The following is a 15,547-nucleotide window of genomic DNA, read 5'->3' as shown; positions in this document are numbered from 1 at the left end:
AGCCCTTTTCTTGCAAAAATTTTGAAAGGTCAGACGACCATAAGTTTATGTCTGAGTAAACTTTTGTTCAGAGAAACTAGTTACTGTGAATACAACTATTATATTAAGCATCAACTTTTCCTACTTTAGTGGTACTTCCCATTTCCTTCTCAATGAACAATACCATTTTTCATTCCTGACTTGAAAGGAGTTTTATGCCACAAATCTAACCTAACAAAAGCCTTTTCACTAAAAGTAAAAAAAAAATCACTGGATTACACCCATACCTTACTCTAGCTGCAGGATCCACTTTTTCCAGCGACTTTATATACTTATTCCCATTTCTCTCCTCTCCTGGAAGCTCAAGTTAGGAGTACAGTTCCAAAACAAATCAGTAACCCTCCAATACCTTGCCTTTGGGCCGACTTAAAAGGTGGAATAAATTTGTCTTGAGTGGTTGTGGAAAACAGCCAACAACAATCTGGCAGCCCACTTCCCAACGCCCGAGACGCAGTTAGACTCGAGACTGCATGGGTTGTCAGCCTCCTCAACTGTGACAGGTATCATAGCAAAGTTCGATCACATGGCTGCTTCCTGCTTAGGGACTGCTGGCAGAGGCACAAAAGTAGGTTGCCTATCTCTCTGTATCAACTGCAGGTGCTCTGTGACACAGAGAGGCCGTAACGGGAGAAAGTCAGTGTGTGGGAAGCAGAGTAGAAGCACCTCTTTTGCTTTTTTAGACAAAAACAAGCACGATTTTAATCAACACCAGCTCATCAGCTCACATGAATTTGCTCCTCAGAATTATAACTCACTTCTGTGGCCTCCCACTACTAATTTTGACTCTGATTTGAAAGAGTTACAGCCATACTTTAAAGTCTGCGAATATTAACTTGATGAGTGGGCCACTGAATTTGAGATGCATACAGCATAGGAGGCCATTCAGCCCATCATGCCTGTGCCAACTATCCAATTAGTCCCACTCCCTCTGCTCTTTCCTCACAGCCATGCAACAGTTTTCTGTTTCAAGTATTTATCCAATTCCCTTTTGAAAGTTATCAAAGAAGAAGAAAAAAGAACAAAGAAAATTACAGCACAGGAACAGGCCCTTCGGCCCTCCAAGCCTGCGCCGATCCAGATCCTCTATCTAAACCTGTCGCCTATTTTCTAAGGGTCTGTATCTCTTTGCTTCCTGCCCATTCATGTATCTGTCTAGATACATCTTAAAAGACGCTATCGTGCCCGCGTCTACCACCTCCGCTGGCAACGCGTTCCAGGCACCCACCACCCTCTGCGTAAAGAACTTTCCACGCATATCCTCCCTAAACTTTTCCCCTCTCACTTTGAACTCGTGACCCCTAGTAATTGAATCCCCCACTCTGGGAAAAAGCTTCTTGCTATCCACCCTGTCTATACCTCTCATGATTTTGTACACCTCAATCAGGTCCCCCCTCAACCTCCATCTTTCTAATGAAAATAATCCTAATCTATTCAACCTCTCTTCATAGCTAGCGCCCTCCATACCAGGCAACATCCTGGTGAACCTCCTCTGCACCCTCTCCAAAGCATCTACATCCTTTTGGAAATGTGGCGACCAGAACTGCACGTAGTATTCCAAATGTGGCCGAACCAAAGTCCTATACAACTGTAACATGACCTGCCAACTCTTGTACTCAATACCCCGTCCGATGAAGGAAAGCATGCCGTATGCCATCTTGACCATTCTATTGACCTGCGTTGCCACCTTCAGGGAACAGTGGACCTGAACACCCAAATCTCTCTGTACATCAATTTTCCCCAGGACTTTTCCATTTACTGTATAGTTCACTCTTGAATTGGATCTTCCAAAATGCATCACCTCGCATTTGCCCTGATTGAACTCCATCTGCCATTTCTCTGCCCAACTCTCCAATCTATCTATATTCCGCTGTATTCTCTGACAGTCCCCTTCACTATCTGCTACTCCACCAATCTTAGTGTCGTCTGCAAACTTGCTAATCAGACCACCTATACTTTCCTCCAAATCATTTATGTATATCACAAACAACAGTGGTCCCAGCACGGATCCCTGTGTAACACCACTGGTCACACGTCTCCATTTTGAGAAACTCCCTTCCACTGCTACTCTCTGTCTCCTGTTGCCTAGCCAGTTCTTTATCCATCTAGCTAGTACACCCTGGATCACATGCGACTTCACTTTCTCCATCAGGCTACCATGGGGAATCTTATCAAACGCCTTACTGAAGTCCATGTATATGACATCTACAGCCCTGCCCTCATCAATCAACTTTGTCACTTCCTCAAAGAATTCTATTAAGTTGGTAAGACATGACCTTCCCTGCACAAAACCATGTTGCCTATCACTGATAAGCCCATTTTCTTCCAAATGGGAATAGATCCTATCCCTCAGTATCTTCTCCAGCAGCTTCCCTACCACTGACGTCAGGCTCACCGGTCTATAATTACCTGGATTTTCCCTGCTACCCTTCTTAAACAAGGGGACAACATTGGCAATTCTCCAGTCCTCCGGGACCTCACCCGTGTTTTAGGATGCTGCAAAGATATCTGTTAAGGCCCCAGCTATTTCCTCTCTCGCTTCCCTCAGTAACCTGGGATAGATTCCATCTGGACCTGGGGACTTGTCCACCTTAATGCCTTTTAGAATACCCAACACTTCCTCCCTCCTTATGCCGACTTGACCTAGAGTAATCAAACATCTGTCCCTAACCTGAACATCCGTCATGTCCCTCTCCTCGGTGAATACCGATGCAAAGTACTCGTTTAGAATCTCACCCATTTTCTCTGACTCCAAGCATAAATTTCCTCCTTTGTCCTTGAGTGGGCCAATCCTTTCTCTAGTTACCCTCTTGCTCCTTATATATGAATAAAAGGCTTTGGGATTTTCCTTAACCCTGTTTGCTAAAGATATTTCATGACCCCTTTTAGCCCTCTTAACTCCTCGTTTCAGATTGGTCCTACATTCCCGATATTCTTTCAAAGCTTCGTCTTTCTTCAGCCTCCTAGACCTTATGTATGCTTCCTTTTTCCTCTTAGCTAGTCTCACAATTTCACCTGTCATCCATGGTTCCCTAATCTTGCCATTTCTATCCCTCATTTTCACACGAACATGTCTCTCCTGCACGCTAATCAACCTCTCTTTAAAAGCCTCCCACATATCAAATGTGGATTTACCTTCAAACAGCTGCTCCCAATCTACATTCCCCAGCTCCTGTCGAATTTTGGTATAGTAGGCCTTCCCCCAATTTAGCACTCTTCCTTTAGGACCACTCTCGTCTTTGTCCATGAGTATTCTAAAACTTACGGAATTGTGATCACTATTCCCAAAGTAGTCCCCTACTGAAACTTCAACCACCTGGCCGGGCTCATTCCCCAACACCAGGTCCAGTATGGCCCCTTCCCGAGTTGGACTATTTACATACTGTTCTAGAAAACCCTCCTGGATGCTCCTTACAAATTCTGCTCCATCTAGACCTCTAACACTAAGTGAATCCCAGTCAATGTTGGGAAAATTAAAATCTCCTATCACCACCACCCTGTTGCTCCTACATCTTTCCATAATCTGTTTACATATTTGTACCTCTATCTCACGCTCGCTGTTGGGAGGCCTGTAGTACAGCCCCAACATTGTTACCGCACCCTTCCTATTTCTGAGTTCTGCCCATACTGCCTCACTGCTCGAGTCCTCCATAGTGCCCTCCTTCAGCACAGCTGTGATATCCTCTTTGACCAGTAATGCAACTCCTCCACTCCTTTTACCTCCCTCTCTATCCTGCCTGAAGCATCGATATCCTGGGATATTTAGTTGCCAATCATGCCCTTCCCTCAACCAAGTCTCAGTAATAGCAATAACATCATACTCCCAGGTACTAATCCAAGCCCTAAGTTCATCTGCCTTACCTACTACACTTCTTGCATTAAAACAAATGCACCTCAGACCACCAGTCCCTTTGCGTACATCATCTGCTCCCTGCCTACTCTTTCCCTTAGTCACGCTGACTTCATTATCTAGTTCCTTACAGGCTTTAGTTACTACCTCCTTACTGTCCACTGACCTCCTCATTTGGTTCCCAACCCCCTGCCACATTAGTTTAAACCCTCCCCAACAGCGTTAGCAAAAGCACCCCCAAGGACATTGGTTCCAGTCCGGCCCAGGTGTAGACCGTCCAATTTGTAATAGTCCCACCTCCCCCAGAACCGGTCCCAATGTCCCAAAAATCTGAAACCCTCCCTCCTGCACCATCTCTCAAGCCACGCATTCATCCTGACTATTCTTTCATTTCTACTCTGACTAGCACGTGGCACTGGTAGCAATCCTGAGATTACTACCTCTGAGGTCCTACTTTTTAACCTGGCTCCTAACTCCCTAAATTCTGCTTGTAGGACCTCATCCCGTTTTTTACCTATATCATTGGTGCCTATGTGCACAACGACAACTGGCTGTTCATCCTCCCCCTTCAGAATGTTCTGCAGCCGATCTGAGACATCCCTGACCCGTGCACCCGTTATCATTGAATTTGCTTCCACCACCCTTTCAGGTGGACAGAAACCAACATGTTGCACCACGGACATTTGACAAAATTATTGACTCAGCCACGGACATGGGTGCAATAAATCTGTCCATAAACTGTATAGCCAACCTAATGCCATCAAAACACAGTCCGATTTAAAACACATTTCTCCATATTTAGTGAGATACCTGCCATTGTTTTTTGCTTGCACAAGTCGTCAATGTCTGCCCACACACATGATGAGCGATGCAGGGAATTCAGATAGACATGCATTTGTCAGGGGTGATCTTGATCTCTTTCTCTCTATTTCCATCCCTCTCCCCTCTCACTCGCTGTCCCCTCTCTCTCCCCCCCCTCCCCCCCACCGCATCCCATCCTCTCTCCCTCTGTTACCCCTCCTCCTTCTCTTCCATCCCCACCTCTGTCCCACCTCTTTCTTCCCCACCTCTCCCTCTGTCACACCTCCCTCACTCCCCTCTCCCTCTCTTCCCCCTCTTTCTACCCCCCTCCCCCCTCTCTCCCCACTCCCACCCCACCATGCACCAGGAGCAGAAGCACATTGCCACCCGCACCAGCCCCATACACAGACAAACCAGGGTGTTTGGTGAGCTGAGAACGTGGACTGTCTGCCTAAAGAAAAAGCAGTTTTCTCTGGCTCAAAGACGTCTTGCTTTTCCAGTTCTATCATTGCTTTCTTGTGCACTATCCTATCTGTTTTACTCACACCAACACTCTCCAAAGCAGATTCCACAGGTTAGACATGGGCAGGGAACATTTGATTGACGGCTCCAGTCTTCCCAGCATGCCCAGATTCCCCCGCACACCTACTCAATGGAAGTTCATGCGCAGGCAAACCATTTGCACTTTTGACTGGCAGGCCAGATATGAAACTTTGGCGGGCTGTAGGAAATAGACCGATGCCCCACTCCTTGGTAATTACTTTTGCTTCTAACAATGATAAATGTCTTTCTCCAAGCCTTTAAACATGTGTTTTATAGGCTTGGAGCAAGACATTTAAAATTACCACAGACTTCAAAATGTTTTACCATGGATTCTGGTGTCTGTGTACAGAGTTGCTGACCCCTGGGTTGTGCTTTCTGTTGTGTATTCACTGAGTAAGTCTAACATGAGGTCTTGCAGTCAGCAGTCATTGTTGAACATTTATCTGTACCTCCCCAACAGAGAGGGCAGCATACAAAATGCTCAATATACAAAGTGTGCAGCTATTACATAAATCACACTCCCTCCCCACTTAAAAAAAACATATACATTAAAAAGCAAAATGGTACACGTACATAATTTCCCAGAATACAATAAAAATACCTGAAATTTAATAGGTTGGGCTGCATGCTTTTTGTTACTATAATCACAACTAAAACAGATATAACCAATATTTCCAGAGTAATTTACAAGTTAAAAAAATGTTTTTTCCCTTTAATATCAGTATGCCTTGAACAAAAATATCATCTGACAAGAAGTAATGAAAAGAACTTATTTCTTCTTCCTTCCTACATACTTTCAATTAACCTATCTGGCTTCTTTCTCTGTGTCTGGGTATCTTCTTCCATTTCCATTAGCTTGACTCTGCACTTTCAACATCTCAGACTGTTTCAGCCCTGAACTTTGACTTTGTCTACCAACTCCACTTCATGGTTGGGACTGTGAAATTGATTGATTAGTCTTAATCAAAGACCCTGATTCACTTTGCTCTACCGGTGGATTCTGTGATACCGGGAAACTTTCAGTTCTTTTGCAACTTGCATTTTATTTCTGACTTTCATTTGGGACTATCAGAACTTGGACTATAGGAGGTTTCTCATGCTCTCCCTTTGTCAGATTTCTTCTGTCAAGCAAATGCTCTACATGACACTGATGGAGTCTCTCTCCAATCTTCACTAGATATGTGAATACACCTAGTCTTTTTACAACAATGCCAAACACATAATTCACCTTATCACCTCAGACATTTTTCACCATGACCTTCTGACCGCCACTGAACTCTCAAAGTTTCATGCCTTGTGTATTATTATGGTCAAGCAAGGAGGGGCTGAAGGGCTTCCCTCTTTTCCCTCTCCTTGTTTGTTCAGTAGGTATTTGATTACTTACTTGCTATGATCATAACAAGAACAGGGCGGCACAGTGGCGCAGTGGTTCGCACCGCGGCCTCATAGCTCCAGTGACCCGGGTTCGGTTCTGGGTACTGCCTGTGTGGAGTTTGCAAGTTCTCCCTATAACCGCGCCGGTTTCCTCCGGGTGCTCCGGTTTCCTCCCACATGCCAAATACTTGCGGGTTGCCAGGTAAATTGGCCATTGTAAATTGCCCCCAGTGTAGGTAGGTGGTAGGAGAATTGTGGGGATGTGATGGGGAAATGGGATTAATGTAGGGTTAGTATAATGGGTGGTTGATGGTTGGCACAGACTCGCTGGACCGAAGGGCCTGTTTCAGTGCTGCATCTCTCTATGACTCTAAGAACCAATCGGACAGGGCTTCTTGACTTTAACAAAGGAAAAAGGTCAACTTTATTGTAACTAAACTGAACTAATACAAACAATAAACAACGTGCCAACTTTCACACACACACACACTAGAGATTTACACACACACAAATAGGGGAAAGGTAGATTGGTTGAGTTAGAGTCCATAGAAAAAAGGTGATTCGGCTGGCTTCTAGCTGAATTCGGTGGTCCTGAGGCATTTAGTCTGAAGAGGTAGATGACCGGTTTGGTGGGTCTCTTGGAGACAGTGATGCAGATTATTTCCTCCAACCAGGTTTCTGACTGTAGTTGGAGTATGAAAAGGTGGTCAGTCAACAGGCATAGTTTGAAGCTTGTAAGTTGAAATGGAGAGACAGAGAGAGAGCGCGACCTCCACTTGGGTCTGCATGTGTCAGAGTCCAGAAGCTTCTCCTTTCTGCTGCAGAGAAACACAAGATTAAAACCCTAGATGGGGAGGGACTTGTCACATGACAGTCACCCAGTGATTCAAACATGGTAGCAGTGTTTCTCTTCTTGCTAAAAAGAACAGGTAGTTCCCTTAAACTTCCTGGGTCTTGCTTCTTGCTGGGATGAGCAGCCATTTTGTCTCCACCTCACAGTCCTTGCAATGTAGGATACAGTGTTGTAAATTAGGTGGTCATCCTTAGCTGCCAGCAAGGTTCTTATTAAATTTCTTCAAAAAATATAAATTCAGATCTCCAGTCAGTGGATTAAAGAAAACTATGATTCAACAAAGTGAGTTAGTGTGATAGTATCATGACTCATCTTTATTCTGTCTTGCTTTTCTCTTACTTCGCTATTAATGCAGGCTTAAGCAAACTAAACCTTGTCCTAGGAGCATGTTTAAACACTAATTCATAAGGTGAGCAACCTGTTGTAGACTGTAGGGTTATTCTGTAAAAGAACAGAAAACTGTCTAGCCTGTGTCAAAGAGAAACATGAAAAGTTGCACCTAGCTTGTCACCTAGCAAATATTTCTACAAAGACCTCTTCACAATTTGTACTCTTCTTTCTGCAGCGCCATTTGATCCTGGGTGATATGGTGGTATTAGAGTGTGTTTGATTTTAGTTTTATTCAGAAATATTTCAAACTCTTCTGACATAAACTGTGGACCATTATTCAACACCAAAACTTCTGGCAACCCATAAATTGCAAACCAACTTCTCAAAACCTCCATAGTTTTGGCACTTGTGGTGTTCAACATTTATGCACTTGCTCTACCTATTGACCAACACAAAATACTCTTTCCCTTCCACTTCAAAGAAATCAACATGTAGTCGTTCCCACGGTTTTCTTGTGTTTGACCATGGAATGAAAGGAACCTTGGTTGGATCATTTGGTCCTCCATGCTCAAAGACTACTTTGCGCACTCTTAACACTTCCTCATTGTCTGATGTACTGTTACTGATCCCTACTGTAAATAACTTGGCCCAGTTTAACTGTTTAAGCCAATTTCTTCCCATCAGAGTGCCTACCAATGGCAACTGTTAGGGTGGAATACGATGATGCATCCTAACACTAACTTTACCTAACACTGGAACTCTGTTATTGGAATAACTAGTCAGTTTCACATCAGTTTTTCATAAGGGAACTTCTTGTACTCTCCTTCCAAGAAAACAGACACTGCTGCAGCTGTATCAACGATGAAAGTAAGTTGTGAATCTCGGATTTTCATTTTTACTGTGGGCACTGGAATTATATCTTCAGCTCTTCTGCTCTCATCTTCCATGTGCTGTATTTCTTGCTCTCTGACTGAGTACAATTCTTGATCTTCCTGCTAGATAACACCAAAATCTGTTTCCATATCTGTTATGTGCGCATTCGAGGACTTCCAGGCTCCTGAACTAACTTTAGGTCGACCACGACCTCAACCTGGTGCATTACTGCGACCTGGAGCTTTACCATGGCCTGGAGCATTACTGTTTCCTCTACTCCTGCATGTCATCTGGATATGATCAACTTTCCCACAGGCATAACACTGTGATGGGAAATGGGGGCATTTAGATGGTGGCTGGTTACCGGGGCAACTGTAGCATCTAAGTTTCTGACTCGGAGTCTGTGAACCTGGCTGCCGTGGTTTGGTTCCTACTGAAATCTGGCAGACCTCCCCTGTGGGCTGAGTAAAAGAACTTCCTTGCAATCTGAAACTATCTCATTCTGCCATTTCTATGACTGCGGCCTCATTGCAGGCCTTCACTAAACTTCACTAAAAAGCTGTTTACTGTTCTTTGACCTCCAATAAACGTGTTTCTAAGGTTGTCTTCTAAGTTCGCGCCATACCCAGTGATGAGAAAGTTCCTTTAATTCAAGAATATAATGTTACGCTCATAAAAAGTGCCAACATGGAAATACAAAAATAAACTGGAGTTATAAAAAAATTAGAATTTAAAAATACTGCTACATTTTTGCCTTCAACAAGATGGAGGGTACAGTCACATGACAAATACCATCTCCTGCACTAAAATACACATCCATGTCTGTTCAGAACGAAAGCTCGTTAACCACGTCTGCATTGAAATGAGTCAGCTCATGGATGTTAGCTATCCACAAAATGTGCTGAAACAAAGACACACACAGACTTTACGTCTCCAGCAACACTTACCACAATAAGGTGTGAACATCCCTCATCTTATCAAAATGGGCTGAGATCAAAAGCCATTGTATAGCCCCTCAGAAAGCAAAAGCCTAAAGTTACATGGGCGAAACTGACACTTTCTGAATTTACCTTTAAAGGTAACTTTTTGGAGAATAAAGGAAGTCATCAGTCATTCAAGTTCAGAACATCAAGGTCATCAGTCTGGGATTTCCAGCCACAGAGAGAACATCGAAAGCCATTTTTAATTCCAGCACAAGGTTGAGAGAGAGAGTGAGAGAGAGAGAGAGAGAGAGAGAGATCAATTTCAGCTGAGACATTTGAACCCTGCTGAGATGAGTCAGTGACCAACTGCAGCAGAGAAGAGAGTGCCTGTGAAAATTGAACTAAGAGATACCAGCACCATCTTCAAACTGAAGTACATAGTATAAGGGTCTGAAAGGGTTAATCTTGAAAAGATGTAAAGAATACCACCCACCAGGATGATGTAAGAAATTGTGTGGAAGAGACTCGAGAACAGATACAGCTTTTGAAGGAGTCACACAGGCTAGTGTGGAGTGTATATAATAGTTATGAAATAAATATTAATATTTAAATGCTACAGTCTAACAACCTCTCTGGCTAGACTGAATACCAGTCATATAACCAACCATATAAGAATGTGTTGTCTGCCAGGAGACTTCAGCAACCAGCAAGGGCAAGACAATCAACAAAAAGGCCTGCAGCTTTTAAACTTACCTTCTAAGACAGCAGATGTTTACACCTTGAACTCTTAACGCCTCTTACTCGTTACCTTCTATCTATCTTTTCTTGCATGTACATGAGAGTGTGAATACGTGTATGGGTACTGTTGCGAACACTTCGGATGATTATTGTTTAATCTTCTGTTTTAAACTCACAAGAAAACCTGTTACTATCTGTTTATTTGACCAACAAAATACAGGTGCTGAAACACTAATTTAAACAAAACACTACCCGTGATCAGTTGGGAGGTGACCAGTGGAAGCCAACCATGCCATTTCCTACCCGTCCATAACAATAATCAGCAATAGATTCACTTGGCAACTGTTTCCATGTCTGAAATGCAACTCACAGTGCAATTTCATCCTTAGCCAGGCCATAACATGAGTCCAGAATCTCATTAATTTCAGAATAGTTCAAAGTACTGGGGTCTCATGGGCAACATTGGTTAAACACAACCTCAAAAACATCTGACCCCAACATGGTGAGGAAAACATTTTCACATTCATCATCCCCTATTTTAATAGCTTTAAGCCAAATCATGAGTTAAGTGGGAAACCTTTGTTCATAATTCCACCAGTCCTCTTTGTTCGGGTTGAATTCCCCCATTGTCCCAAAATATGTCTTCAGCGCCATTTTTTAAAAATTACGTACCAAGCTGATTCACAGAGTTGTACCTGAACATGTTGTGCAGACACATCTGGAGCAATCTTTCCAATCGCCCAAACTTCCTCAAAATATACTTTGGGAGTTTCAAAAAGTATGTCACAATGTTATCCAAACCGTAATTTCTCAAATGAATGTAAAAAAAAAATCAATCCCATCTCATAGTCATCTTTCTGTTGTGTATTCACTGAATAACTCTAACATGAGGACTTATTGTAAGCAGCCATTGTTGAATTCTTATTTACACCTCCCAACAGAGAGGGCAGCAGTAAGGGCAGTGTACAGAATGCTCAATATACAAAATGCTCAGTGATTACATATATCACACATTCCAGGTCACAACAACTCGCTGCATAAAAGAATTTTCCATTTCCCCACTTTTGTCAATTATCTTAAATTTGTGTCCTCTGATTACTAACCCTGTCAGTGGAAATACTTTCTCCCCATTTACTCATAATTTTGAACACCTCTATTAAATCTCCCCTTAATGTTCTCTGCTTCAAGGAGAACAATCACATCTTCTCTACTCTCTCCATATAACTGAAGCATCGCTGGTGCTGTTTAGTAAATCTCCTCTGCACACTCTCTAAGGTCCTGACATCCTTTCTAAAATGTGGTGTCCAGAATTGAATACAATATTCCAGCTGGGACTTAACCAGTGATTAATAAAGATTTAACATAGCTTCCTATGCTTTTGTACTTTTATGCCTCTATTTATAAAGCCCAGAATTCCATGTTTTTCTTTTAAAAAGCACCATTAGTGAATTCATTCTTCTGACAACTTTAAAGGTTTATCTTTTCTTTTTAAGTGGGGCTGCACAGCAATCAAATGGCTTCATAACGGTGTACTGAAGTGCTTTTGCACATTTGATGCATCCAAGGAGCCAGCATACAACACCAAAATTACTACAGAAAAATCAAGGTAAGGTTTGGCTACCTTAGTAGGATTCACGGGTTTTACAGGTGGTTGTACTATGGCGCATAGAGATGTGCAAATGTAACCATCATGACCTTATTGTTTAATGTTAATGTATCCCTGACAGTGAAGGTTAACTATATTCCACATTTGCCAATGGAACAAACTTAGAGTGGAGACTATGCATGGTCACAAAACAAATCATTTTGGTGAAAACATTAAATTGAACACACAGAAGCCAAGGATCAGTCATGATCGTATTGAATGGCGGAGCAGGCTCGATGGGCCATACAATCTATTCCTGCTCCTATTTCTCATGTTCCTATGTTCAGTCTTATTGGTTCACAATAGCAAACCTGAATACTTAGAAAAACCCCACTTTCTGAAAACAACAACTGCAACTGAATTCACCAATGGTGCTAATGAATGTTCCAGCACAGTGTGGATTAGATTATAATATTTTAAACCATTATTAGGTTTTCGCATCCCAGCACAAAACCCACTGGACAATACACTATTGCCATAAAGTGTAATCTTTCGAGGCTAAGTGATTATAATTTGCTTACAATTCATTCAAAAACAAAAATGCAAGCAGATAGGTGGATTAATTGGATACTGAATGCTTGGAGGCAGATAAAATACACCTCCAGGCTGAAAAATTGTTTTTAGCAATCATGCCACACAAAAGCTCAAAACTCCCAGGTTCAATCTTTGGTCTGAACTGAATTAGCTGATCTGAACCAGGGAGCACTGATGCAAAGCACTGTAAGTTACCTCAAGATTTCTGGTTTGGTAGTGAGGGATGCGAAGAAGAGGTGCGAGGGGGGAGGTGATTGAAAGTAGGAACATCTGGCTCTTATTGTTATCTAGTGGGCAATGTTGGGTAACACGTTTGTGTGCATCAGGCACATCTATGACTCCCCAAGTCGAACAGCCTGCATCCATTCACAATTTAGTTCATAATTCAAGAACGGCCACTTCAGCGAAGGACTGGAGGGCTGCCCACAAACGTGGATCCATGCCTCAGCATGGGGCACCGTCTTTAGAAGAGATAACTGGCTTATTTCTTCAGTGGTACAGAGCATGACTAGTTACAAACTCATTATTTAAGTATGAGATTTAGAAACACTGAGATTTGCGACATCATCTACTACAGAAGAAGTTCATAATGGTGGCTGTAGTCTTACAGGAAAAGGATTATGCGTCGTCAGGAAGAATTTGACACCGACCCACATAAGAAGGTATTAGGACAGGTGACCAAAAGCTGGATCAAGGAGGTTGGTTTTAAGGTGCATCTTGGAGAGGCAAAGTAATTTAAGGAGGGATTTCCACAGCTTAGAGCCTAGGCAGCCAATAGTGGAGCAAAGGGAATGAGGGAAAACAAAAGTAAAGTGGAAGGAAGCATCACACCCTGGGCGCTGCTTCTGCAGGGTGGCAATGGGGATTAGGGTTGGGAGTGGGAAATGCACAGCCTGTCCTGATCATCCTACTGATGGCCAAGCTTAGATCAGGAACTCCCTAAGCTTGTCAGTCACAGGTGCAAATTCAGGTCCTATTTTTGGGTGCTGCAGAATGCTAATGCACTAACACTGTGTACCAATGGGTCAACTAGCTCTATCAATATCTTGTTAAATACTGAAGTGAGCAATATGTTCGAAGGGGTCATGAGTACAATTTTTCACTGCCATCATTGCTGTTTTATAAAAAGGTACTTTCTCAGAGTGCTTTAGTTAAAATTTATGCCTACGTTTCCCTGGCAATTTGTAAAAGTTGCAAATATAAAATAAATAATAAAGTAATCCAGTGCTGTAGCAACAGCAGTTTTTCAAATTCAGTCATTTATAGATGAACTCCTGTGATTATTATTGATCATCTGTTCATTCTGGTCTATTACTGATCCCTTAGTGCTTCTCTACTTTACCCTCTTTCTCTCCAAGGAATTTAATGTTAAACCTTTACAGTCGATGTATGGTAGATGTAAAGCCAAAGGGCAGAAATCTTATCATGTTTAAAACATTATATATATACTCCAGGGACTTAGAAAAGCACATTAGAAATATGTAGTTGACAAACTATTAAAGTTTTCAACTTTTACTCCCATTAATAAGCAATAAGCGTAGTGGTGAGCACCCAAAATTCCCCATAGTCCAAAGCTTTAACTTCTGTGGTTTTCTTAAGCCATGACTGCCCATATCCACAAATTCAACGGAGCAGAAAATTTCCTCTAGCACTGCATTTATATAGCGCTTTCAACATTTTAAAACATTCCAACGCACTTCACAGGTGCATTATCAGACAAAATTTGATACTGACCACATAAGGAGGTATTAGGAAAGGTGAAAGGTATAGATTTTAAGGGCCGTTTTAAAGGACGAGAGACAGGTAGTGAGGTGGAGATATTTTGGGAGGGATTTCCCGAGCTTAGGGGCTAGGCAGCTGACGGCACAGCTGTGAATGGTGGAGCAAAGGAAATAAGACTAACTCCTTATTCATGGAATTTCTTGTTTACAAGCAAGGGTCTCAAAATGGTGAACAGTCACACTGTAGTGAACCACTGGCACACACACACCTCTGAAAGTTTTCCGTTTTAATGCCTTCCATTGATGCCAGCTTTATTTTGGGAAGACTAGCAAGCTGGGCATCTTTGGACATACAGTCCCCATCGCTTATTGTGAGTTGATTTCAATGTGATTTGTTCACTATGTACCGTGTAGCCAAGAAATTTAAAAAGAGCTGTTCTGGGGTCCTGGAGTAGCCGGCGTGAGAGATCCAGGAGCTGGTGGGCAACGAGGCACGGGGAAAGACGACAACACATGTTGCCCCAGCACAGCAGCAAAGAGGAACGCAACATGTTGCAAGGTGTGTCATCATCTCCGAGGGCAGCATCCCACCCAACACCCAGGCCCTCACCTTGCCACTGTGGGATGTTGTAGGAATATGGGATTAGTATAAAATGGATGGTGGATGGTCGGCACAGACTCGGTGGGCTGAAGGGCCTGTTTCAGTGCTGTATCTCTAAATAAATAAAAATAAACCTGAAGCCATGGTACTTGCCATCTGTTGATAAGGTATGGAAGAAGCTCTGCTTATCTTAATGTCACGTGCACAAATGCCCTTTGGGATCTGCTTAAGTGAGCTTGCTCCCTTAAAAAAGCTCTGATTTTGTATCTTTGCCAGTAACCCTGCAGAGTACAATTGTCTTTTCAATGTCCTTAGCTTCTTTACCAACAACATCATTAGTACTTTTAAGTCCTTCTACACACAAAGTGGAAATCTGGTATATGCTCCCCAAAAACCTGTGGATTACATAGAATGTACACCACAGAAACAGGCCATTCGGCCCAACTGGTCAATCTCAGTGTTTATGAACCACACGAGCCTCCTCCCAGCTTACTTCATCTCACCCTATCAGCACAATCTTTCATTACTTTCTCTTTCATGTCATTATCTAGCTTCCCCTTAAAGGCATCACCACAACTACTCCATGTACTGGGGCTCTCAACTGAAAATGCCAAGACTGAGATTGTTAGATATTTGTTCGCTAAGTTTATCAAAGGATATGTAACCAAGGCAAATGGAGTAATATACAGATCAGCCAGGATCTAACTGAATGGCAGAACAGGCTC

General features: G+C 42.7%; 1 protein-coding gene across 5 annotated transcripts in view; it reads right to left on the bottom strand.

Moving 5' to 3' along the window:
- LOC137372300 (partitioning defective 3 homolog B-like) overlaps window positions 1-15,547 on the bottom strand; it is a 1,025,472-nt gene that overhangs the window by 627,117 nt on the left and 382,808 nt on the right. The gene's annotated exons all lie outside the window — the stretch shown is intronic.

Source organism: Heterodontus francisci, chromosome 7, assembly GCF_036365525.1.
Source record: "Heterodontus francisci isolate sHetFra1 chromosome 7, sHetFra1.hap1, whole genome shotgun sequence".
Taxonomy (NCBI): Eukaryota; Metazoa; Chordata; class Chondrichthyes; order Heterodontiformes; family Heterodontidae; genus Heterodontus; species Heterodontus francisci.
This window is presented reverse-complemented; position numbering and strand designations above follow the sequence as displayed.